The 25605-nt window shown below is 43.5% G+C and overlaps 1 protein-coding gene across 2 annotated transcripts in view; it reads right to left on the bottom strand.

The window, feature by feature from the left end:
- The window catches only part of IQGAP2 (IQ motif containing GTPase activating protein 2), a 295945-nt gene that overhangs the window by 167335 nt on the left and 103005 nt on the right, over nucleotides 1-25605 (bottom strand). The window lies entirely within an intron of this gene.

The following is a 25605-nucleotide window of genomic DNA, read 5'->3' as shown; positions in this document are numbered from 1 at the left end:
TCCTTCAGCACTATTTGTCTGCCACGCACACTTCCATGGGGCTGCAACTAAGCCAGCATTTTGCTATGTCAAACATGCCTTCTCTTCTCGTGGCAGTCTGCAACATCCCCGTGGCTAATCCAAGCCATCCACCGCTCCGCTCCCACCACCCCACCACCCCACCAGCCCCTGTCAACACACACACACATTCTATTATTGCTTTACACAAGTTAGGGGTTTAAATGGTATTTAGTAGGGGCTCTACAAATATTTATACATGTTCCCAAGCCAGGTTTCCACTCTAATGGAGCTCCCTCGATCCTGATAATGCCAACCACAAATGACGGCAGCTCCCATGTGATTGGCACGTTGCTCGGCACTTAGCTGACACTTGGCACTTACATGAATGTATTCTCACACTAACCGGATGGGATCGGTATGATTCCCGTTTATCAGGGAGGGAAAGAGGCTCAGAGAGTTAAGCAACTTGCTCACAGCTACACAGCTAGTAGGCTGAGATTCCAATCCAGATTGTCACCTCCATAGCACACGTGCCTGCCACACTCTTCTCTGCTCTGACAAATGGTCTAAGATGAACTCGGTGAACAGGGCTTAAGCTACCTGCCTAGGAAGGTTCACTTCTTAAGAGGAAACTCACAGTGGAGCCTTCTCTAAAACCAAAACAAGCCAATTCAGATCTTCATAGACTCTGTTTTCCCAAAGCGAGGTGCTATAATACAAGATGAAGGTGAACATCTTTTTTGGGACTGGCTGAAGAGGCTGCTGTCACTTTCAGAGGTGTCTGCGGGGTGCAGCTGTGCACTGGACTTTGGGTTCTCCAAAATCTGGCTTCAAACTTGGTTCTGCAATTCATTAGTCGTGATTACCTTAGTGCGCAACCATTTCCCTGGGCCACAGTTTCCCCTTTTCAAAGATTAGGTACAACACCAGCTACCTCACAGAGATGTCATGAGAACTAAAACAGATACCATCTGTGGAGTCACCTGGTAGAAAAGTACCCGGCGCGCAGTGGGTGTTCAAGAAACAGATGTTGATCAAAAGGAAGAAAAACGAGTTAGGCAGGTGAGCGTCAGTTTAAAGTGTAATGTTCCAAAGGATCCACCAGATACCACATGTTCTCCAAAGAGCATCTTTCCTAAGCACCTAAGCAGCCTGGTTGTGCTGACCTGAACGTGTAAGATGCAAAGTCCGCTGGATGGAGACCGCTGGGGTGTACAACACCCTGCAGTAAAACCAGCGGACCAGAGTGCCTTGGAGACCTGAACTCAAAAGTTGGACTCTGTCTACCTGGCTTCCTTAGAACTCGCTACAGGGGAGACGAGGCTGTCACGGTCATTTGCAGTGCAAAGCACCTTCCATTTTGGAAGGTAACCATGAGCTGGGAGCAGAGGAAAAGTAAAGAAGAAAGAACCAGAAGGACTGGGCAGGAGTTTCCTGCCAAATCAACACTCATTGGAGGCTTCCACACAAATTCTGGCCTAACAAACAACTGAAGACTTGATGAAGCAGATTCTCCTTCCTGGGTTTGGTTGCATTGTGCACATGATCTAACCACAAAATAATCACTGTTCTTGCACTTTTAGACATTTTTTGCCTCAACGTAGGCAGGAAAATGCAAGCAACAAGCTTAATAAGATCACTGTAAACTTAGCTAATTTACCACACTCCTCCCTACCCTCAACTCGCCTTTTTACAGCCTTTTCCTACTTCCTAACCAAATATTCAATAGGGGATCATTTAAATAATGAACATTTTAGAACACCAAGAGAACTCCATAGCTAAAGCCAGGTCAAATTTCAAGATATAAGACACATAATTGGTCAAAACAGCATCCAGGATGAATTTCCCTCCTTCTCCGATTCCCTTTAAACTACAGGTATCTTGTGCTCAAAGTTAACCCTTTTCTGGCAATGGGGAATAAGACAGAGATATGAAGGCTGATTCTTCTAGAGTCTAAAAGATCAAAAAAGAGTAGCTCTTAGTAGCAGTCAAGTACAGCAGGAGAAGACACTACTGGTAAGTTTAACTGTGAGAAACGTCATTTTAGTACCTTATCAAGAGCCCCTTCCTCCCCTAGCTGTGTCCTCTGCCCAGCCCTTAGTGATTTCTCCCACCCCCACTAGCAGCTGTACCAAGGAAGTGACAAACAGGGACCCACTAGATGCCATCAATCATCGTCACTAAGAGGAGAATGAAAAGAATCCAACATATGTTCTCGCAAATGCCTCCCCCTCTCCACTCCCACTCACCGTACACAATCTTTATAAGCAGCGAGTCACTTTTCCACAGCCCTTCAGTGGAAATGGATGAGGAGCAGTTAGCAGAAGCATCTCAAGTACTATTCTTTTCCTATGTGTGTCTGTATTTACAGTTCACACACTTCCCAGGCAATACTGAAGCAGGGCTTCACACCAACTGGCTATGGACAATCCCGACCACAGAGAGAGGAAGGACCGATGATCAAAGCAAGGCTGCGCTCGGTGCCAGGAGGGATGGCGGGATAGAAAGGATGCGCAATACAGGTAGCAGATGGTGCTCTCCCCAACGTGTTCTCAAGTCAGAAAACCTGGAGTTCCTTATTTCTCTGCTGACCACTGTGGCACTTGATAAATCAATTCCTATGGCAACAGCTCTAAGTATGACACTCTAAAAATAAAAGGATGTTGTAAATGGAAGACAGACACTTGCACTCATTCTTGGGAATAGAGTGAGAGGCAGAATGCGGCAACTTGCATCATAAGTCGTAGAACAATTTTTCTCTTTGACTCCATAATCCCCTACTGCGAATCTATCATGGCTAAATAATATAAGAGAACTAAAGCAACAATAAAAGACCAATTGTATGCATGAGGGTATTAATTGCAGTGATATTAAAAAATAAGCAATTAAAACACTGTTTCACAGAAGAGATTGTGAAGTTATGGTACATAATACAGGTGAAACACGTAGCCAGTAAAATGTATGACAACTTAGCAAAAGGGAGGGAATGTTGCTGTAGTAAAGTGAATCAAGCAATGATACAAAAATATGTGCTTTTTGTTATAACTATATCAGGTTATGTTTGCATATGAAAAATTTAGAAAAGTTGATATACTAGGTTGGTGGAATTTTAAGGTTCCCTAATTTTTTTTGAAATTTTTGTATTAAAAATTAAGACAAAAGAAAAATCAGGCTAAAAGTCACCACAATTAATTCAACTATTTTCCAAACCTCAGTTGTGCCACACAAGAATAGGTAGCAACAGACCAGATGCACATCTACCAACAAGGATGGAACTTTCAGAGCCTAGGGTAAAAAATTCAAACAGAAGGAGACTGCCATAGCATTTCCATTTATTAAAAATAGGTACCTACAAGATGAGATACATTACAAGACTACATACAGGCCTTAATGATGCACTTTATACATATTCGAATGGTTGCCTATGGGAGGGAGGGAACTAGGGAAAAAAGGAAGTAACTCGTAGGGGCCCAGGACAAACCAGTGGCCACCCCGTGACCAGTGAGACCACTGCAGAGTGTGATTGGCTCAACCTTTGCACCTGATGTCCTCAAGCAGGGCCAGTCACAGTTTGAAGATATTGGAATACACTGCTACAATTTCAGGCTACTAGACATTTCCTCTCCAGGACATGTCCCACGCTCCAAAACAGTAGTTTCTTTATATGACAGCCATTCTTTTCCACCTCAGGTTATAATTTTCCTTCTATTTAAAACAAGATTAAAAGGCTGCAGGAAATCATTACTGAAAAAGATTTAATCATGTTGCCAATTGTGCAAATAATTTTGTTACAAAATTGTATAACAATTGTATAGTAATAAATGCGTGTATAATTATAAATGTAGTAATATAACCATATGTAACTACTCAGAAAGGATCTCTTATAAACTACAAAAGAAACCGGCAAGAGTGGCTACATCTGGAGAGTAGAACCCGGTAGAAAAAGGATGTAATTTCCACTATGTACTCTCTTTTCGGACCTTTAGAATTTTGTTCTGTTCATGTCTTTTCCTCATTCATCTACTAGGTGGTTCCTTCTGCCCCTCAGGTTTTAGGAGTCCTTTGTATATTAGAGATGTTGGTGCTCTGTGATATAATTTTTCTAGTGGTTTTTGTCTTTTATATTTGCTGGTTTTGCCTTTAATTTGACCAAATAAAAAATTTAAAGCACCTACTTAAGAGAGTGCTCACTCTGTACATATCGTATTACAAAATAAGCTTAAGGAGAAAATGTTCCAGTTATACCAGAACCAGTAAGAAGCCAACCGAGCCCTCTTCTCTAAGCTCGATTCCAGTTTCCCGGAGCTAGATACCTTTCCTCCCAAATCCTGTTGACCCGGCTAAGCCCGAAGCAGCTCAGCAGGTGGCAGCATTGCCTGGGGTGCTCGCTGTACTTCCTTGATTTCATATGTAGCTTAATAATTAATTAGAGCCCTGCCACTCAGAATATCTTCTCAGGACCAAAGGCAGCCGGGGAATGCTGTCTCTGTCAAATTGTCCCCACCCTTGAGTCTCTACATTTCTTGGCTCCAAGAAGTATAGATGCCCCTTTGATCCAAAGGCAGGACTTGGGGCTCCAGAATCCTTACACCTTAACAAGGCATGTTAAAAAGTTGTTTTCAACTAACATTCTTTTCTTAGAAGTCAGTTTCTTTACTGTTCGCTAGCGCCTGAGTCAGAACAGCGGCGACCTGGGGCAGAGTGGCCTTCGAAGCAGGAAGTGGGAGGAGAGGGTCCACCAGGCCAGCACTGCCTTGGACCCGCCAGAAAGCAGCGCCTGCAGGAACCACCCCTACAGCATGTTCTGGAACTGAGCACCCTAAGTGCTGTCCACAGTGAGTTCTCACTAAGAAAGCCTTTGAGAAGTGTAAGGGTTGCCAGACAGATAATTAAGTACCACTTTGCTCGTCTAACAATTTCATCATTGTTCTCTATTAAAACTGACATCCGAAATAGACAACTTCTTTCTGTGGCAAACGCTTACAGAGGGGGGAAATGCAAGTCTACAGGAATAATAAACAATCTTGTCCCACCCACCTTGGGGAAAAAGCAACAGACAAGTGGAACTTTTAGGGGGAAAGGGCAAGAAGAAGCCAAAAAATGAAATTCTATGTAGTAAGAAAATCAAAACTCCAACTCTATAGCTGAATATTATGTCCATGTAGGAAAAAGTAGACAGACAGGAAAGGAGTGATGGACACAAAAAGAAACTGGCTGAAAAGCAGGAGGCACACACACCACAGTCTGCCCCCTCTGGTGGGAAGCACAAATCATAGGAACAAACTGAGTGACCAACAACAAGGTTTCCAGCTCAGCTGCCTGGACAAATGGCCAAGAGAGCCACAGAGGAAGAACTTAGAAAGTGGCGGCTGGGAGGCAAGTCAGCCTAAAGCACCCAGACATATTCTTCTTCTACCACCACCAAGTTCACTTAAATGTTTCACCTTCAATGCAGTCATTAGCGACCACACAGAGAGAGAGAGAGAGACAGGATGAAAACCACCAGGAGAGTCACACGAAGGGTTTAGGGAACAGGACCTGTTTATAAGAGAACACTATTACACCCTGGCGTTCTTAGGTTTCAGGAAATGTGGCTTGACGGACAGTATAGCCAGCTCTGTGCAATCACAAATCATGCAGCGAGGGGGTTCTGGGGCTGGCTTGGGTTTCACAATGCCTCCATCTCATGGCAGCCTCATCTAGCACCTTCCAGTACCGATTATCTGTGAGACACAGTATCTGAAGCCGACTGGGTATCATCTTTACAATCTAATATTTAAAGGCATTGCTAACTGTATTTCCAGAACACAGACATAAACTATGTTTATGTCTTGAGCCATAATTCTAGCATATCATAGACTACTACTACACACTCACACACACGCAAATATAAATCGAGCCCCTGCATAGGTGAAAAGCAGATTTCTTGGTAGGATCACCAGTGGGCAAGAACAGTAAGTGGGAACTCAGAATGAGGTGGCAACACACAGAAGAAGAAAGCGCGTGTGCCTTCTGCACACACAGAAACACAATTTCAAATAGCTGCAGCTAAGAAGAAACACTCAAATGTAAAGTGACAGTTAACTAATAGGGACCAATCTGTTGGCAGGACTTATCCCCACGGGGCTTGAGGCATGCAAGGACAGACAACAAGGAGATCGCCGAACTTACCCAGAGAGAAAGCATCAGTGGAGGTATTAAGTAGCTAGTCAGAGCAGAAGTATTAGTCACTTTTAATCACCTAAATTATTAACGTAAACTGGAATAAATCCAGGCTAACTTTAGCCTCAGAAAATCCACTCTAGCAGGGCTTGCAAACAGATGCCTGTAGGGATGAGGCAGGTACTCTCAAGGGGCAAAGTTGGCTGGGGGAAGCTGGAGCTACTCCAAAGCTACTCTGCTTTGTGGGAACTTGGATCGCGGGCGCCCTACCTGCAGGATTTCCTTAGAAGTGGGAAATCCAGGTTTTTACGAGCTCTTGATTTTTAAACGCTCAGAACTAATTAAAAAATAAACCCTGCATGTCTAATGAAACGCATCTTAAAACTTTTGGAACATTTCAAAGGGAAGTGAAAATAGGCCCCGTGAGTATGCTTTCAGATGGGTAAAGGTTGGGCATGAATTTATAGGGTTAACAGCTGCTCTTTCTCAGCATGGTCTTGAAAAGTAGAACATCAGGGGCTTCCCTGGTGGCGCAGTGGTTGAGAATCTGCCTGCCAATGCAGGGGACACGGGTTCGAGCCCCGGTCTGGGAAGATCCCACACGCCGCGGAGCAACTGGGCCCATGAGCCACAACTACTGAGCCTGTGCGTCTGGAGCCTGTGCTCCGCAACAAGAGAGGCCGCGATAGTGAGAAGCCTGTGCACCGCAATGAAGAGTGGCCCCCGCTCGCCGCAACTAGAGAAAGCCCTCGCACAGAAACGAAGACCAAACACAGCCAAAAATAAATAAATAAATAAATATATTAAAAAAAAAAAAAGTAGAACATTAAAAAAGAAGGCAAGGTACTATGTTTACATAATGATTAAATTTATGATAAAAATACAGTAGAAGAAGTGCATAAAAGTAAAATAGGGGCATTAGGGAAATGCAACTCAAAACCACAATGCTATATCACCTCACACCCATTAGGGTGGCCATTAAAAAAAAAAAAATTAAAAAAAAACCCACAGAAAATAACGAATGTTGGTGAAGATACAGATAAAGTGAAACCCTCAAGTATTACTGGTGGGACTGTAAAATGGTGCAGCCACTGTGGAAACCAGTTCTGTGGTTTCTCAAAATGTTAAACAGAAGTATGTATGATCCAACAATTTCACTTTTGGATTAATACCCCAAAGAATGGAAAACAGGAACTCAGATACTTGTCTACCAATGTTCATAGCAGCAACCTTCACAACAGCCCAAAGGTAGAAATAACTCAAGGGTCCATCAACAAATGAGTAAATAAAATGTGGTATATATCCATACAAGGGATTATTATTCCCCCTTAAAAATACAATTCTGATATAAGCCACAACATGGATGAACCTTGAAGACACTATGCTAAGTGAGATAAACCAAACATAAAAGGACAAATACTGTATCCTTCCACTTACAGGAGGTACCTAGAATACTCAAATTCATAGACACAGAAAGAAGACTGGTGGCCGCCAGGGCTGCGCAGAGCAGGAATGGGGAGTTCAGGTTTAATGGGTAGAGATTCAGGATTGTGAGATAAAACAGTGCTGGAGGCGGATGGTGGTGATGGTTGTACCTCACTGTAAATGGACTTAATGCCACTGAGCTGTTCATTTCAACATGGTTAAAACGGTAAATTCTCTGTCATATATATATTTTTTACCACACTTTTAAAAAAAAGAAAGAATAATAGGAATATACATAGAGAAGACAGTCAAGAGGAGGGGACTTGCTTATCTGCTGGCTTTCTCAGCAACCAATTCAGGGACAAGCATCTCCCTCTACTCCCAACCACCAACCCCTTAGATCTTACAGCCCCGCCTACGGCCCTAAGGGAGGGTTGTGAGTATCAGAATCTCACTGCTCTTCGGGGATCTTCCACAGGGCCACGGCGTATGGTTGCGCAGGTGCCACACTGAGCGAAGGATCCTGGCCCAGGGGACCAGCCTGTGCTCCACTGGCCGGGCCCTGTGTCTGGAGGAGAGGACGCCTTTTCCTTCTCACACAGACATTATAGGCTAGTGGTGGCCCTGATCTTCCCCACCCTCAAGTTGGTCTTCTCTAACTCCCTATTTCTGTGCATGATACCCTCTCTTCTCATGGATCCCAGATCGAAACGGTAGCAGCCCCTCCTGTTCCCATTCTAATCAGCTATGGGCTTCCATCAACTCTCCATCTCTCCTCTCCACTCATACTGCCACTTACCCTATTCAGGCCCTTTGACCTCTGATCTAGGGGCTCCATACCTCCAGCACCCGCTCCCCAGATGATCCAGCGTACATGCTGCCGTCAGATTAATCTTCCCCAAACAGGGCTCACCATTTCACTCACACACCTCTGGTGGTTCCCCCTTTCTCTCTTGTGTGTGTTGAACAAATATACAAGGAAGGCGCTTATTCACCCCAAGTGTCAGCTCTACTGTTTAAAGTGAGACTGTCAGATTATTTTGACGGTCCCTTGGTTAGGTGAGTGTGAAGCAGCAGCAGCGATTCAAATAATCTCTTCAGCAGAACATACCTTTATATATCCCAGTTGCTAGCAAGGAGTCAGTAGAATGAACCTGAAGAAAACCTGAAGAACCTTGAACTTCCTACCCCTCTAGCTAATTAAAATGATGTGTCTCTCAGTTCTGGAGGCTGGCAAGTCCAAAACCAGGGCACCAGCATGGTCGGGCGGGGATCCTCTTCCTGGATCATAGCCGGCACCTTCTCGCCGTGTCCTCCCATGACAGAAGGGGCCAGGGACGTTTGTGGGGTCTCTTTTGTAACAACACTAATCCCCTGTTCATGAAGGCTCCACTCTTGTGAATTAATCCTCTCCCAAAGCCATCTCCTAATACCATCACCTCGGCCTTAGGATTTCAACGTATGAATTTTGGAAACATTTACACCATAGCAATGTCCATGGAGACCCCCTACAGCACCTTCCTCAAGTGAGATATATTTCAGCCTACAACTCAAACCTTCCACAAGCACCAGGAAGCATTAACCTGGTTCTGCAGGAAACGATGCATGGGAAGAACATCCCAGGCACTAGATGGCAGGTATTTACAGAAAGAGAACATTACTAATATAAAGACAGAGTTGAGTGGGATTTCCCCCTTATTCTTAGAATTACAGCCAAGGGCCACAGCTGAGGACAATGGGGTGAAGTACCCTACTTAGAAAGCCATGAACATGTATATACAGACATGGCCCCCCTGCTGCTTACCGAGAGGTCACAGGACCAGTCCTACTAGCTGACCGCAGCCCTTCCTGCCACCCAGCCCCCAAAGGAAGGAAGAATAATTGATGGGGAGTGCAAGTTTCTAGCGCAGGCTCCTACCTGCTTCCCCTACAAGTTAGGAAGATGGGAGGGGTTCTAAGAGAATCTCTAGGAGAGACGAAGGTACCTGTTCCTTGTCTGGCTGCTTGCTGAGCTACAGAAGAACCCACAGGCTCACCCTGGGCTGGCACTGCGGCAGAACGGAGCATGTTAGGGAGTTGGGAGAACTTGGCATCCATAACCTGGACTGAGGGGACACCCGTAGACACAGAGACAGGCACAGAGATTCTGGAAGATGGGAGGCCGACTAGAGGAGCCCCACGCAAGCAGAGCTTAAAGGGATCCAGGTGCAGAACACCAGGAAACAAGGTAGGATATGCCCTCTCCATTCCAGTTCTATAAGACACCTGGACTGCGTGGGCGGGGACCCTCGTGGTTCGCACAGTTCCTTCTGCAGGAGCGTTGAGGTTAGCAGGGCGGGAGCCCTAGGGCTGCCAGGCAGCTGCTGGGCCAGGCAGCAGGACACCTGGCTCTAAGGAGGAGCTGGGAGTGCGAACAGGGCAGGAACACCCAGCAATGACAAAGGGAGAGCCTGCGCCCCTCTGGACAGGTCCTGTGCAGAGGAGGCCGGGGTGAAGCTAAGCACAGACCCAGAGAGCCCCACGCGCGATCCACGCAGAGACTCCCTGCACCAGAATGAACCAGAGGGACACACCTTCTCAACAGCTGCCAGACCCTTGCTCCCTGTTCCCTGTCACAGGGAGGAACCAGAGCTCAGAAGAGAGCAGGGAGCTAGAATCAGATAGGAGAGAGATTAGGTGTTGTTTTGTTTTGTTTGTTTTTGGCCACACCGCATGGCATGTGGGATCCTAGTTCCCCCGACCAGCGATCGAACCCGTGCCCCCTTGAGTTGGAAGCACAGAGTCTTAACCACTGGACCGCCAGGGAAGCCCCTGGGTGGTTTAGAAAGACTAAGGAATGAAAGCATAAGCCCAGCATATCATCCAGGGATGGGAAGGGGGATTTGACAGAGTAGAGGTGTAAGCAGTGCCTGGAGAAAATTAAAGCCATTTCATGCTGTTACCCCCAACGAACTGAGTGAGGCTCCTGAAGAGACCAGCCACGCTAACAGTAGGGTTAAATACACACGAATTATAAGCTCTCCCTAAGTACACTGTGTGCAGTTGAAAAACAGTACAGTAGGACTGCACTCCAGCTCGAGGCAGGCGCGAGGCAGCTGTGGGCTCCTCGCTGTCACTCTCCAAGCAATGGGCTTCAACTAAAGGCCTCTGCCGACCCCTGCTGCCCTAGGAAGAGAAGGGCAATGCGCTCAACCTTACCCCTTCTCCTAGGTGTTGTGCCAGGTGAATTAACGTGTATGCAACCACCACTATGTGGCAGGCGATACGCCAGGTACTCTACCCACCAGCTCTGCCAGGCAGTGGTGGGACCCCTGTATTACAGAGGTTACTTAATCTGAGCGTTACATCAATGGTCCAAATGATGGGACCAGGATTCTAACTAAGCCTGACGCTAAACAGACTCACGCTAGTTCTGCCCCACTATACCAAAGCACCAAGAGGCATGAAATGAACCACTAAGAGGAGAGCTACAAACGTCCCATTGGTAGCAGCTCACCAGCAGTTTAAAAATGCAAACATTTTAATTTACATTTTTGAATCTATAAAATTTGATGCTGTGATGGGTTATTATAAATATAAAAACTAAGTCAATATGTCCACCCCCTTCCCTACTAACGCTCACACACAAAGGAACACCAGTACTAGACAAGTGCAGTCTGACCTTTAGCAAAAAGACAAAAGCACTATTGAAAAAAAAAAAAACAAAAAAACCCTAGTTCTGAATAGAATGCACCAGAACTCAAACTTGCCAAGCTATCTGCACTTTGGAATTTTGCAGTGTTTAATGTCAACTGTCCAGAACTGGCCTTATGGGACTCTCTGAGAGAATACTTTAATACCCCCCTTAATACCCACCTCTACAGGTAGCATTTTAGATCATCCAAAGTCCTTAGAAACCACTGCACTGTACACTACTCAGGAAAGGCCTTTATTAACCTTTTAAAGGCATTAACCCGAGGACTTCCCAGAACCAAATTATCTCAGCAGCCAATCTCCTTGCTGATTGAATCACTATGCGAATATCAGGGCTCTGAGTCATTGAAAATTGCTGAAAGGGACTTGGTTGAGTCAGCATAAGCTCTTTTTCCTAGCTATGCTTTAAAGGTGTTCTCAAACTTTGCCCTCAAGATATCTCCAGTACAGAGCTCAGCAAGTCAACAGAATACACATAAAAATGACAGCACCCAATTTCAGAATATCTCAAATTATCAAATTCCACAGCCACTATTATTCCTTCTGTGATATCAGCAGGTAAACGTATATATATGTATATGCATTATGCTTTCAATTTTCATAGTTCAAGAACTATAAAAATTTGATACCTCTAATGAAAAGTTTAGCTAGTTTTTCAAACCATTTATTAATTTACGTAATAAATGAAGAAGGGTCCTAATGTTTAAAATTGACATTAGAAGCTGTATCCCACAAATTCCTAATATTAAAAAATTTCAAAAAGATTTTAAAAACCACAGTTTGACAGGAAACTTTTTGCCCAAACCAGTGGTCCCCAAAACTATTAAAGAGAAAGCCAGTTAAAGGGATATACATTGGTAAGAAATAGTTCTAAGAAACAGATTTAAAGTTAGCATTTTTCACTCTTCTTAGTTATGTCTTCATCAACCACAGCCAATAAAAATAATAAAACAAAGATTCTTAGTTTCTACCACCTTTCCTATTTACCTCATCTAGTCATAGTACTTATCCATTTGTCTTCCAATACTCTGCAGTTTATCAGTCACCACTAGTTAGGATAACAAGGACTTTGAGCTACACAAGCTTGCCCTGCTTTCCATACCACAGGAGCCACCAGCCTTTTACTGGAACAGGCCAGGAGAGGAGCTTCTTGGGCACTGACTCAAGCCTTACTATCTCACAGACCCAGGACAGTCAAAAGACAAGGGCCCTACATTTGGTTTAATGCTCTCTGTCACCATTTTGAAATTCTTAATTTTTGAACAAGGGGTCCACATTACCATTCTGTGGTAGGCCCTGCTAACCAAATAAGTGGTCCTGCACAAATCTGATTTTTTTTTTTTTTAACGGCACTGATATTTGAACCAAAAAAAAAAAAAATTTTTTTTTTTTAATATCATACTTGTAGCTTACAGGGCTTTTATTCTACTTTAAAAAACAAAGATGCCAATATTTTTATGCTTCCAAACCCAATTAAGGTAAAGTATTCAAGTATCCTTCACCTGGATCACTGCAAAAGTTTCCTAAACTGTTCTTTTTTTTTTTTTTTTTTCCCCTGGGTCCATTCTTGCCCACCACTACTCCGTCTCCACACAGCCAAAGATCTTGTCTAGAACAAGCTTGATCTTGTCACTATGCTGAAAACCCTTCAGTGGCATCCACTGCCTTGAGCTCCAGGCCCAAAGCCTTCACGTGGCCACAAGGCCCCGAGCTCCAGCCCCTGACTGCTGCTTGGCTTCACCCCACTCCTTGCCTCCCAGGCCTTCTTCTAGCTTCTAGCATGTTCCATTCTCCATTCCCTCTCCTAACCTTTGCACCTGCTGTCCTCTCTGCCCTAGGGACAAATATTTCAATCTCTCTATGTCCAAGGATTTAGATAAAACCAGGCAAAAATTCTGGATTCAAACCAACAATCATTACTGGCTTTGATACCGTGAAAGAAACACAAGAGGAATTTATGAAGGCTTAGGATTCTTAGGAAATATGGTTTTTACTCACACTATGCTTTCGGCTACTTCCCCAATGCCAAGGACAATGAGCCTCAATGTAACTATGAAACCAGGGACAGTGATGGGGAGATCTAGGGAAGGTCAGTTTTAAAGTTCTTCCTATCAGGTTAATTGAGCCTTAAAGGCAACTTTTTGATCACCCTTGACCTCTTACATACAGTGTTCACAAACAACTTCAAAGGGTTTTGGGAAAACAAACTGAAAAGTATTAATGGGACCTCATCAAAGAAGACTTACAGATGGCAAATAAGCGTATGAAAAGATGCTCCACATCACATGTTATCAAGGAAATGCTCATTAAACCAACAGTAAGTACCATTACACATGTATTAGACTGGCCAAAATCCAGAACATTGACAACAACAAATGCTAGCAAAGATGTGGAGCAATAGGAACTCTCATTCTTTCCTGGTGGGAATGCAAAACGGTACAGCCTCTTTGGGAGACAATTTGGCAGTTTCTGACAAAACTAAATATACTCTTACCACACAATCAGCAACTGCACCCCTTTGGTACATACCCAAAGGAGTTGAAAACTTATGTCTGCACAAAAACCTAAACACAGAAATTTATAGCAGCTTTATTCATAATTGCCAAAACTCTGAAACAACCAAGATGTCCTCCAGGAGGTCAATGGATAAACAGTCTGTGGTACATCTAGAAAGTGGAATATTATTCAGTGCTAAAAAGACATGAGCTCTCAAGCCATGAGAAGGCATAGAGGAACCTTAAATTCATAGTACAAAGTGAAAGGAAGCCAATCTGAAAAGGCTACATACTGCATGTTTCCAACTATATGATATTCTGGAAAAGGCAAAACTATGGAGACAATAAAAAGACTGGTGGTTGCCAGGGGTTGGGGGTGGGAGTGAGGGGAGGCACAAATGGGTGCAGCACAGAGGATTTTTAAAGGCAGTGAGACTATGCTGTATGATACTCCGATAGGAGTACTCTGTACTCATAATAATGGATACATGTCATTATATACTTGTCCAAACCCATAAAATGTGCAACACCAAGAACGAATCGTAGTGTAAACTATGGACTTTGGGGGATTATGATGAGTCAGTGTAGGTTCACACATTGTAACAAATGTTCCATGCTGGTGGGCGGGTTGATAAGGAGGGAGGCTGTGCATCTGTGGGAGCAGGGGGTACATGGGAAACCTCTGCCTTCTGGTCAATTTTGCTGTGAACCTGAAACCGCTCCCCAAAAAATAAAATCATAAAATTTTTAAAAGTATTAATGGGGATGAATTAAGGGCTCACTTAAAAAAAAAAGAATATCTAATATACATTCTTTGAAGAAATTTAACTATTAGAGCTGATAAAAGATTCACACAGGACACGTTTAAATAAAAACTGCCCTTGCTTAGAAAGAAATGGACAATTATGAATAAGGTGCCTGCAATAGTTTTTCTCATGAGCTATAAATGTCCAGAGGCTCTCAGATTTTAGTTCTATCTTTATTTAAATGCTCCGACAGTACACTAGTCACAGGATCTTGGGTGTCTACTGCTACAAGGAGCTTTTCCAGAAAAGTAGTATCTTCTGGACTGAAAAGCCACCTGATTTTGACCTTTAGGATGTTTAGCAAGAACCTGTCATTCTCCCCCACCCCATCGTCTTTAACTAGCTCTTTGAAGACTCTTAATCCAATGGCCACAGAACATGCTGCTGGCTCTTCACAAAAAGAGTGTTGAGGGAACTGGCTCTCTATCTGGGGGGAAGAAAAATTAAGTTCGAGTCCTACTGCTCAAAAAATATTCCAGATGGATTAAGGCTCTAACACTAAAAAATTTCAACTATGAAAGCATTCTGTAGAAGAATATATAGGGGACTATGCTTATAACTTTGGAGAAGGAAGGCCTTCTTAAGCCAGACACAACAAAAAAAAGTTTTCCAGAGGAAAATTATTTATGGTGCCTTCGATGTACTCCAATTTCCCAAAGTTAAAAGACAAGGCCAGGGGGCTTCCCTGGTGGCGCAGTGGTTGAGAATCTGCCTGCCGATGCAGGGGACACGGGTTCGAGCCCTGGTCTGGGAAGATCCCACATGCCGCGGAGCAACTAGGCCCGTGAGCCACAACTACTGAGCCTACGCTCTGCAACAAGAGAGGCCGTGATAGTGAGAGGCCCGCGCACCGTGATGAAGAGTGGCCCCCACTTGCCGCAACTGGAGAAAGCCCTCACACAGAAAAACGAAGACCCAACACAGCAAAAAATAAATAAATAAATAAATAATAATTAAAAAAAAAAAAAAAAAAAGACAAGGCCAGGCTTAGAGAAAATATTTGCCAAACAACAAAGGATTAGTATTCTGAAAATACAAAGAACTACCAATCAATTTTTTTAAAAAAGACATGTTTTTTAATTGAGCAAAGGATATTAAGAGGCAATTCATAGAAAAGAAGAATAAAAATGCCTAATAAACATAAGAAGAGCTGCCTAGTAAAGAAAAAGATTAAAATAGTGAGATAGGTTTTTTTCTTTATGAGATTGTCAGAAACTTAGAAAACAAACTTACGGTTACCAAAGCGGAAAAGGGGGGTGGGAGGGATAAATTAAGAGTTTGGGATTAATAGATACACACTACTGTATATAAAATAGATAAACAACAAGGACCTACTGTATAGCACAGGAAACTATATTCAATATCTTGTAATAACATATAATGGAAAAGAATCTGAAAAAGAATATATATGTGTGTATATATATATATATATATATATGTATATATATCTGAATCACTTTGCTGTGCACCTGAAACTAAGACAATATTGTAAATCAACTATACTTCAATTTTTTAAAAAGTTTAAAAAAATATTGTCAGGGACTTCCCTGGTGGTCCAGTGGCTGAGAATCCACCTTCTAATGCAGGGGATGTGGGTTCGATCCCTGGTTGGGGAACTAAGATCCCACATGCCGTGGGGCAACGAAGCCCACGTGTCGCCACTACTGTGCCCGCACGCTCTGGAGCCTGCCTGCCACAATGAAAGATCCTATGTGCCGCAACTAAGACCCAACGCAGCCAAAATAAATAAATATTTAAAAAAATATTGTCAAAAAATTTAAAGATCAACTTAATGAAGTGTTGGCCAGTGTGTGGCAGGTACCTGAGACCCTGCTGGTGAGCAACTTGACGGCCTCCTATCACACAACCACTACGATCCAACGACGGCCCTCGTCTCTAGGGAAGAGGCGGATCCATGTAATCGGGATGCTACACTGGAAGTTCTGACTATACCACCAGACACTAGCAATATTAGATAGCAAAGTGAGGTACCAAACAGTCCGCCCTGGAAAATGTGCCAGACGGAGATAACAAAAAAACAGACTTGAGTCTCTCTCCCATAATGAGAGCCCAGAGAGAGATCTGAGGGAGGGTTTCTTTGGAAAGAGCTGCTGTGAGACCCCCCATTCAGCCCCCTCTGCCCACTAGAACGAGGGTGGGAATATCACCTCGTGGCCTCACAAGAGGGTTTTCAACGAGACCAGCTGGTGAGTTTCATGGGAGTCATCTATCCACAGTTAAGGGAGCACGCGGAGCTGGTATCTGACTCCTACCCAGGGCACCTAGAACATGACAGATGAGGGCTGGCTGCCTTGGTGGCCAGGGCAGGAAGGAAAGTTGTGCCTGCATTAGGACTGGCTCATCCTCACAGAGTCTGTCGGAGCAAAGAGTGTGACATGTTTCCATGGGCCAGGGGAGGGGGGACCACAGGCAAGAATGAGCCAGTCTGGGGCTTGTCTTCGGTCCAGACCTCTAGGGCTGTCCGGAGGGGCAACATAACCTCAGGGGGCAGGACTGGATGGGGTACCACTGGCGCCCAGGGCTGAGAGGGAGGAAGGGATGGGGCCCTTGAAGAGCACCCCATGAGAGAGTCAGCTCTAACCCAGGCGTACAGAATGGAGGCCCTCTCACTACATAAAGATTTTCCTGTCCCCTTGGCCATCTTCCCACCCCCATCCTAAGGAAAGCATGGCAAAAGAAAGATGCTCATCAGTGTTCTCCAAGACGTTTAAAGAAAAAGCAATTTTGATTACAATCCACATGGATTTAGTACATTAAGAAACAGTTTATGAACAATTATGTACATAAACACATACAAAATAGTTTAGAAAGACACAAAAATTGATAACAGTGGTTACCTCTAGGGAGAGAAGTAGTATGAGGCGGGCAGTGTCAAATGGAAAATTCAATTTATCCTTATTATTTTAAAAGACAGAGGACATATTCATATATTCCTTGAATAATTAAATGCATTTAAAAAAAGACACTGTTCCCAGGAATAAAGTCCATCTGTCAGTCTTAATCTACTAACCCTGGGTCAGCAATAGTTCTGGTTATCAGGACACAAGCACACCCTTGGGCTCTTCTGTAAATGTCCGGATGTCATTCTTTGGCTTTCTCTACCGCATGCTCCCATTTGAGCGAATTCTGCACCTGGGATCTGTATGTCAACCATGGACCTCAAACTCTGATCCTTTTCAAAGCAGACAAGAATCCGAGTTCAAGTTACATTGTTTTCTTAATTTTATTTTAAGAAATCCTTTTTGTGGTTTCCTCTGGCAGTGAGAATAAGAAGAAACAGAACTTCATCAGAAAAACTAAGAAAACTAACATGTACATCCAGAAATAAACTAACACCTGGAGAATGAAGAACCCCAAGAGTGGTGAATGAAAAAGGAGATTAGAAGAACTTGAAGTTGTTGAGGTAAAGAGTGCTCCAATGTGGGTGTGTGCATGCACACAAATACACATATTTGTGTACATACACAGTTTGTTTTGAAACAGGAGAAACCTAGTACTAAACCACAGCCTGTGAAATCCCCCGAGAAAAACAGTACTTTGATTATAGACCAAACACCTTAGCAAAGCTGATAATCACTTTGAAGAAACCAGCTAAGAAAATCATGGGTTTTGAAAATGACTTTTGTTTTCAAGACTATCAATTGCCAAAAGGGTGGATGAAGTTCCCTTTCACCCTATTGCAAACCTATAGCAGCCTGTATTTTGTATCATTTCTCTCCTTAACCCATATCCTATGTTATACACCAGATACTGGTACATTACAGCCCGTGGGTCAAGGCTATTTTTTATATTTTCAAATGGTTGGAAAACTTCAAAAAAAGAACAGTATTTCATAGTTTACATGAAAATCAAATTTCAGTATCCATAAATAAAGTTTGATTGGAACCCTGCTACGTGCATTTGTTTTCGTATTGTCCACAACTGCTTTCACACTACAGGGCAGAGTTGAGTCATTTCAACAGAGACCCAATTGCCCTCAAAACCATCTGACACTTTACAGAAAAGGTGTGCCAGACTCTGTTCTAGACCAGTTGACCTCTTATCCTCCCATGTGCACCAGGCAAACATCATTGCTGATAGTAGCAAAGAGCTACCATTCAGCTCCTTTTGTACGTTTGAGTGATTATCAGTTGCTCAGAGATGGCAAACTCTTCTATATCAGCCCATTAATTAGTGTTTATTCAACCAGACTTCCCAGGTTCATGCCACTTCAGAACACCCCTTTACATTGTCCATGGAACAAAGAAGCTCCTAATAAATACATAGTTCTCAGCTCGTTAAAATACTCACCAATGATAAAAGGACAATCAGCAGTATCCTGGGAATTAATCCCTCACAGCTTCTACTGGTTTAGAGTATTATGAATTTCATATTAAATCATACTTTAAAAATAAGCATTTTAGGGACTTCCCTGGTGGCACAGTGGTTAAGACGCCACGCTCCCAATGCAGGGGGCCCAGGTTCGATCCCCAGTCAGGGAACTAGATCTCACATGCATGTTGTAACTAACAGTTCGCATACCGCAACTAAGGAGCCCAAAAGCCACAACTAAGACCTGGAGCAACTAAATAAATATTTTTTAAAAAAAAGGATTAAATAAGAATTTTTAAAAATAAGCATTTTATACCTATACATATTATTCTGTATACTGTACAGTCCCATGTAGAAATTATTCAGTTAATTTAGCTTGAAGACTTTTTATTCACAACAACCCTTATTCATATGTAAATCATCAGCCAAATCAGCTTCAGGAACAACAAAATAAAGAAACTAATCAGGCATCAGTCATACTTTGCTTTCAACATTCCGATTTCCCCTCAGCATCAATCAACACTCCCATCTGCCACCTCGGAACTGTCCTCTCCCTTGCTCTCAGAATCACGCATACTCTCAGCTCAGTGATACCGTTCATCTGATCCTTGCGTCTCACCGGGTCACATCCCCAGTTACATCTTGGGCAATTCTGTTCCAAAGCCTCTTGATGGTGCTTTTGCTTGTGTCTAAATTACCTTCCCTTTGCTTCTCCAGCAAATCAAATCTGGCCTTGAGAACGTCACATGACCAGGCTTTATTCCCAAGTCTACAGATCAGCCCTTCAATTCCTGAAAGCAAAGAGTCTTTTATAGGAAGACAGGAAACTGAAAAGCAAGAACACGGCACTGTGTCCCTTGAGTCTAGAGAGCACACACCAGGATCTTGGAGCTGCTTCAAACGCATCATCCGTGGCCCTACAGCAACCTTTTGGAAACCTTGCCACAAGGGAAAGGATGTGCTGAGCAGCTGACACAGACACTCCAGTGGCCCAGAAGTTAGATTTCTCATTGTGAATGAATACACGGGCAATCAATAACTTGAGCTTGATTTTTATGAATCAGTTCCCTGAGCCTGGTTAAGCGCCGAGTAAGGTAGGGAAAAATTGAGTTTCTGCTTCTGTAAAACAGACACACAATGCTGGTGACCACATCAAGGCTCTATCACTTAACAACTAACAGTTCGCATGCTACAAAAATGTCTAACTTGGGGCTTCCCTGGTGGCGCAGTGGTTGAGAATCTGCCTGCCAATGCAGGGGACACGGGTTCGAGCCCTGGTCTGGGAAGATCCCACATGCCACGGAGCAACTGGGCCCGTGAGCCACAATTACTGAGCCTGCGCGTCTGGAGCCTGTGCTCCGCAACAAGAGAGGCCGCGATAGTGAGAGGCCCGCGCACCGCGATGAAGAGTGGTCCCCGCTGGCCACAACTAGAGAAAGCCCTCGCACAGAAAAGAAGACCCAACACAGCCATAAATAAATAAATAAATAAGTTAAAAAAAAAAAAAAGAACGTGAATTTCTTTAAAAAAAAAAAAATGTCTAACTTGTGGCACCTTTTGCCTCCTTCTAAATATTTAATGAACACTTACTGTGTGCTGGTGATTTGCTAGGAATTGTAATATATAAACTAAATAGCGCAGAGTCCACTCTGTTGAGGAGCTTTAACTTGTTGGGAAAATAAGCCATATGTGAAAAAACACAAGACCAGTATAAAACCAAATCTACCAAATAACCCAAATGTGCGGGAGAGGCAGTGAGAGAGGGATGCAAGGATGCTGGTGAAGCAGTATGGGCCAAGATCTCATGGCTCCAGGAAGGAAGAAAAAAACCAAGAACTGCGTCTGCGAGAATGGACAGAATTTGGCTGAGAGAAAATCCCCCAAGTGAAAAGGATAGAAAGGAACAAGGGGTACCTGACACTAAAAAAAAACACAACACCTTAATGAGGACAACGATCTACACTGGTGATCAGAGAACAAGGTGACTAAGAGAAAAGGACATCACCTGAGGGCCTGATGGCCAAGAGAAGCTGAAACTTGATAGGGAAGCAACGGGAAGGTTTTTAAACAAGAGGATGACATCATGAAAGCAGCCTTTGGGGAATATACCATCTTCCTTCTGATTGGACAGGTTTGGGTCAGGAGAAAGAAAACCATGAGACAAGGAGGTGAGTTAGCAAGTTACTACATGATAAAGCATGAGCTCAGGTACTTTGAAGTTTAGAGTAACACAAGACAAGAATAAAAAAGATATGACCTGTGGTGAATACAGATAAGCTGCTTCCTCCCTTCCCTTGCCCAGAATGCTAACCACCCATAATGCAGTCAGGAAACTGGTTAGTGTTAATAAATGACCACCACGATAGCCAATGCACTGGGGCCTCCTAAAGTCCTATTTATACCTTCAGAGATTAACATGAGAATTGGGGTGTTCAGCTTGGCGATTTAATAAATTACTATATGTTGAAAATTAGTATTCTATGCACAATGTATTTGCTAATTGTCTATAAACTGCAAACCTTGTTTTTCCTCAACATACCAGGTAAAGGTAACTGTATTTGCTCGTTATACCTCACTCCTGCTTCTGCATAAGGAAGGTTACAGAAGAGCAGGAGAGGTCGACTGCGGGCATCCAGGGTCAGAAGGGCTGGGCGGATGGAGGGTCCCTGGCGGGGACAGGGAAGGCCTCGGGTTCCTGCAGCTCTTCTGTTCCCAACAGTCCTCGGGAGACAAGATGCGCCTGTGAGACAAGCAAGCGCACACCTTCTCGAAGCCGTTTAGACACTGTCTCCATCTGTTCCCTTTAACCGCTTCCTTCTGCTGAGGCGAAGCTATTCCCTCTTATCTGGCTTGCGTTACTGCCAGTTTGTTTTCATAAAGATCACTATCTTGGCCAGACACTGGGAAATAAGTGAGACGACAAATCTGGTTTTGATGAAAAGGAGACATTAAATGGGGTGTTAGTATTACCCAAGGGACAGGGAAACTCAAACGGCCTTGCCTCACAGACCTCACGCCCCAGCTGAAGGGAGAGATCAAACGCTACGGTCTCCTGCCTTTAAAGCCATCAGAGAAAAAGGAGGCTTGCCTGGCACCGGGACCGTGCATAGACCGGCTTGTGGCCTGCCAGAAAAAGAACTCACCCTTGCGCCCTAGAGGTACGTTTGCTTAAGAAAACAGTCATACAAAACCAGGGTTTCCACCCTTCTGAGTTTCTCCTCAAGTAATAAAACTAGACCATACCTCATGTATGAAACCAGAATCTAATAGAGTAACCAGACTTTGGGGGGCTCTGCAGGTATAGGTATGATCCAAGAAGGAAGTAGACCTCCCTTTTCTAGAAGCAGCCAAGACATGCTCATACCCTCAGCCAATCAGTCATCAGGGGACCTACTGGTGCCTAAATGGGCTGGGTGGCAAGGCCACTTCTAGTTAAAATATTTACAACCAGCAAAAAGCTATTTCTTTGTAAGCAAAGACTTTGGATCACAAGGCAAGGAGGACATTTCCTAATAGAATCCTTCTCAAATATTTTATTTATTTATTTATTTATTTATTTATTTATTTATTTATTTATGGCTGTGTTGGGTCTTCGTTTCTGTGCGAGGGCTTTCTCTAGTTGTGGCAAGCGGGGGCCACTCTTCATCGCGGTGCGCAGGCCTCTCACTATCGCGGCCTCTCTTGTTGCGGAGCACAGGCTCCAGACGCGCAGGCTCAGTAATTGTGGCTCACAGGCCCAGCTGCTCCGCGGCATGTGGGATCTTCCCAGACCAGGGCTCGAACCTGTGTCCCCTGCATCGGCAGGCAGACTCTCAACCACTGCGCCACCAGGGAAGCCCTCAAATATTTTATAATGCTTTCTCTCCTTCACTTTTTACCATAACTCACCCCTTAAGGGTCAAGAACCCTTGAGAAAATCTAAAGGTAAAAAAGGAGTTTTCTGCTCTTAATATCATCTGTGTTTCTAGCCTCCTTCCCTAGTGGAAAGTCTGCCCCAGCCTGTCAGCAGGTGTAGCAAGTTCATTTTATAATATAACTGCTAAAAGAAAGCCAGTTAGTCATGCCTCAAGTCACCATCTTTCCACAAGGAGCTGCGCTAGCCACGCTCTTCTGAAGCCTACCACTGACTCTACAAAGTAGGTATTATCCACCCTTTACAGATGAGGAAACACACTATGTGAGGTTAAGTTAACTTGGCCAAGGTCACACAGCCAGTAAATGGCCAAGTTAATACTGGAGCCAAGTTCCTCTAACCAGGGGGATCTTAATCTGAGCACAGGCTCACAATCTGGGGACTGGGACAGAAAAAGAATTACATTTTACTTTTATTCACTTCTACCTGAAATTTAGCATTTTCCTTCAATTATGAATACAAGCAACCAACCACAGTAGTTACTGGCAGAACTTGACTTTGTCACCAATAAATATATTTTCATATCACTTTACAGTTGCTGTGAATTTCAAAATATTATTTATGCTCATCACAACTTAAAAATTCAAGTCGTCATTAGATCCACCACTAGAGTTTTTTGTGCATTAGTAAAGAAGCACATACTACTCTTCTATCACACATTTGTTTTCTCAAATATTTTGATAAATGTTTTTCAGTACAGTTGGCTTCCTTTGTAGTCCTATGTATCTCAAGTAAAACATAATTCTGAGAGGAGTTCCAGAGACTTCTCAGACTGCTAAAGGAGCTCCTCGCATACAGAAACCCTAAGAACCCCTGCTCTGACCCCAGAGCCTACATCTCTCTTCATTTTCCCACCCTGCCTGCCTCACTCTCTTTTCTCCCCTGGTTCCCTCCTTTCCCAGACAGTCTTAAAATGGTTTCCCACACAGAATTCTTTTAAAAAATCTTTCACTGAAGATTCAACCGTTAAATCAACTAAGGCACTGTCTCCTATTAAGTAGTATGAATATTTATAAATTTGCATGGCTCCAAATTTTTAGTCCCAAATTAGCTTTAAGTATGATGGGCCAAAAGCCAACTTATTTTGCTGACATGAAGAATGATACAGGTACTCCATGTATCAGAAATCCTAGAACTGCCTAACAATCACCTGCCAGCATGAAACCATTTCCATCAGCAAACAATGGAACAATTGGTTAAAACCAAAAAAAGCAGTATTATGGAACAACAGTAAACGAATCCAGAGACGGCTGTTAGACAGCCGCCAAGATTCTCTAAGGATCAGGTAACACTCTCTCATACTTGAAAATGCAAAGAAAGACACAGCTCTCCCCCAGATCCAGACTTCAGGGTAGTCTCACGAAACAACACACCAGACTCACACACATAATGGACAGGCGTGGGTTTCCTCGATGGAAATAAGGCGGAGGAAAAGAGAGCTTCCTCGCTGACTATGTTTGCACAAGGCATGCATTTGTGATAGGTTAGTGTGCAATCACAGGGCATCACTGTCCTGATGTTACCATAGACCTGAGAAGATGAGGAGGAAAGAATAACATATCTCACACTTTTAATAGTGAGTCTTATATTGCAAAATTGTCCCTACCGCTTCAATGAGGCCATTTATGTTAACTTTCTTTTCAAATGAATCTTCCATTCAATACGCACAAGAATGTGAATGCCACGGTTACAAGGGTAAAGAATCTTTAATAAAAAAATATTTCTTAGTTGATTCAACTGGGCCATGATATCATTTCTTCCTCTAGCTTGTTTAACTGTGTTTTCTGATTCTTAACAAAGAGATTCTTTGTGGTTCTGTGTTAAAAGCAGAGTGAGAAATGGTGGCCTCCATTCTGCCCGGACATGTGGGCTTGACTGGTCAACACTGCCTTCAGTTCTGCTTTTCCATAATCACAGAGTTGTGGTTTGTACGTCATTGGATCGGTATTAATCAATTCCCCAAAACAGGATGCCTTTGGAGAACGGCACCAACAAGGAGCGCTCGCAGGGGCTCTAGATTTGTTATGAAGAGACTGTCAGATGGCTTTACCAATTAGCCCAACTTTGTGAGTTTTGAAAAAAAATGTTTAGGACACATAGCATAGATAATAACAAAGTTGGGTACAGGCTGGGAGTCAGGCTTTCAGCTAAGGTGCTGTGTTTCATCCAACTCCAAAGGCTATTTAATTCCCCACAGTATCAAGACCAGAATTCTGCTGGACTCCAAGGTGAATCTGAGAGCAGGCGGGCTATCCTATGCCTTATAGCCTCTCTCCCCCACCCCCCGCCCCCCAGAGTAAATGGCCCAACGAGGCTCACACCCACCTCAGAGCAGGTGCCCCAATTTACAGACTCCTAAAGAGATGGTGTGGTGAGCAGGTTCCTGCTTGAGTTGAAGATTTCTTAAATCTATAGGTAAAAATAAAAATCACTGGGCAAAGGGCACTCGGGATCTATCTAATCTTGTTTGCCTCAAAAAGCAGGTAAATAGGCCCACTGTAGGTATAACTATCTGAATCAGGATGTATGTAACAAAGTCTCTAAAATCCTGAGTCTTTGCCCCACCTTTGTTTCCTCCTAATCATACCAATTTAAGCCAATTAAAAGAAATGCAATTACTAATCAGGAACTCTTCACTACTTACTGGATGAACATTTTTCTCTTCAAAGCACTTTAGAAAAGTAGGTTCCAGAATAGATTGCTGGTGATTCTCCCATTCTATTCAGGGCTCCATGATGAAAGCTGAGCTATTATTGCAGAACTGATTGGACAGAAAGTG

Source organism: Balaenoptera ricei, chromosome 3 (assembly GCF_028023285.1).
Source record: "Balaenoptera ricei isolate mBalRic1 chromosome 3, mBalRic1.hap2, whole genome shotgun sequence".
Lineage (NCBI taxonomy): Eukaryota > Metazoa > Chordata > Mammalia > Artiodactyla > Balaenopteridae > Balaenoptera > Balaenoptera ricei.
This window is presented reverse-complemented; position numbering and strand designations above follow the sequence as displayed.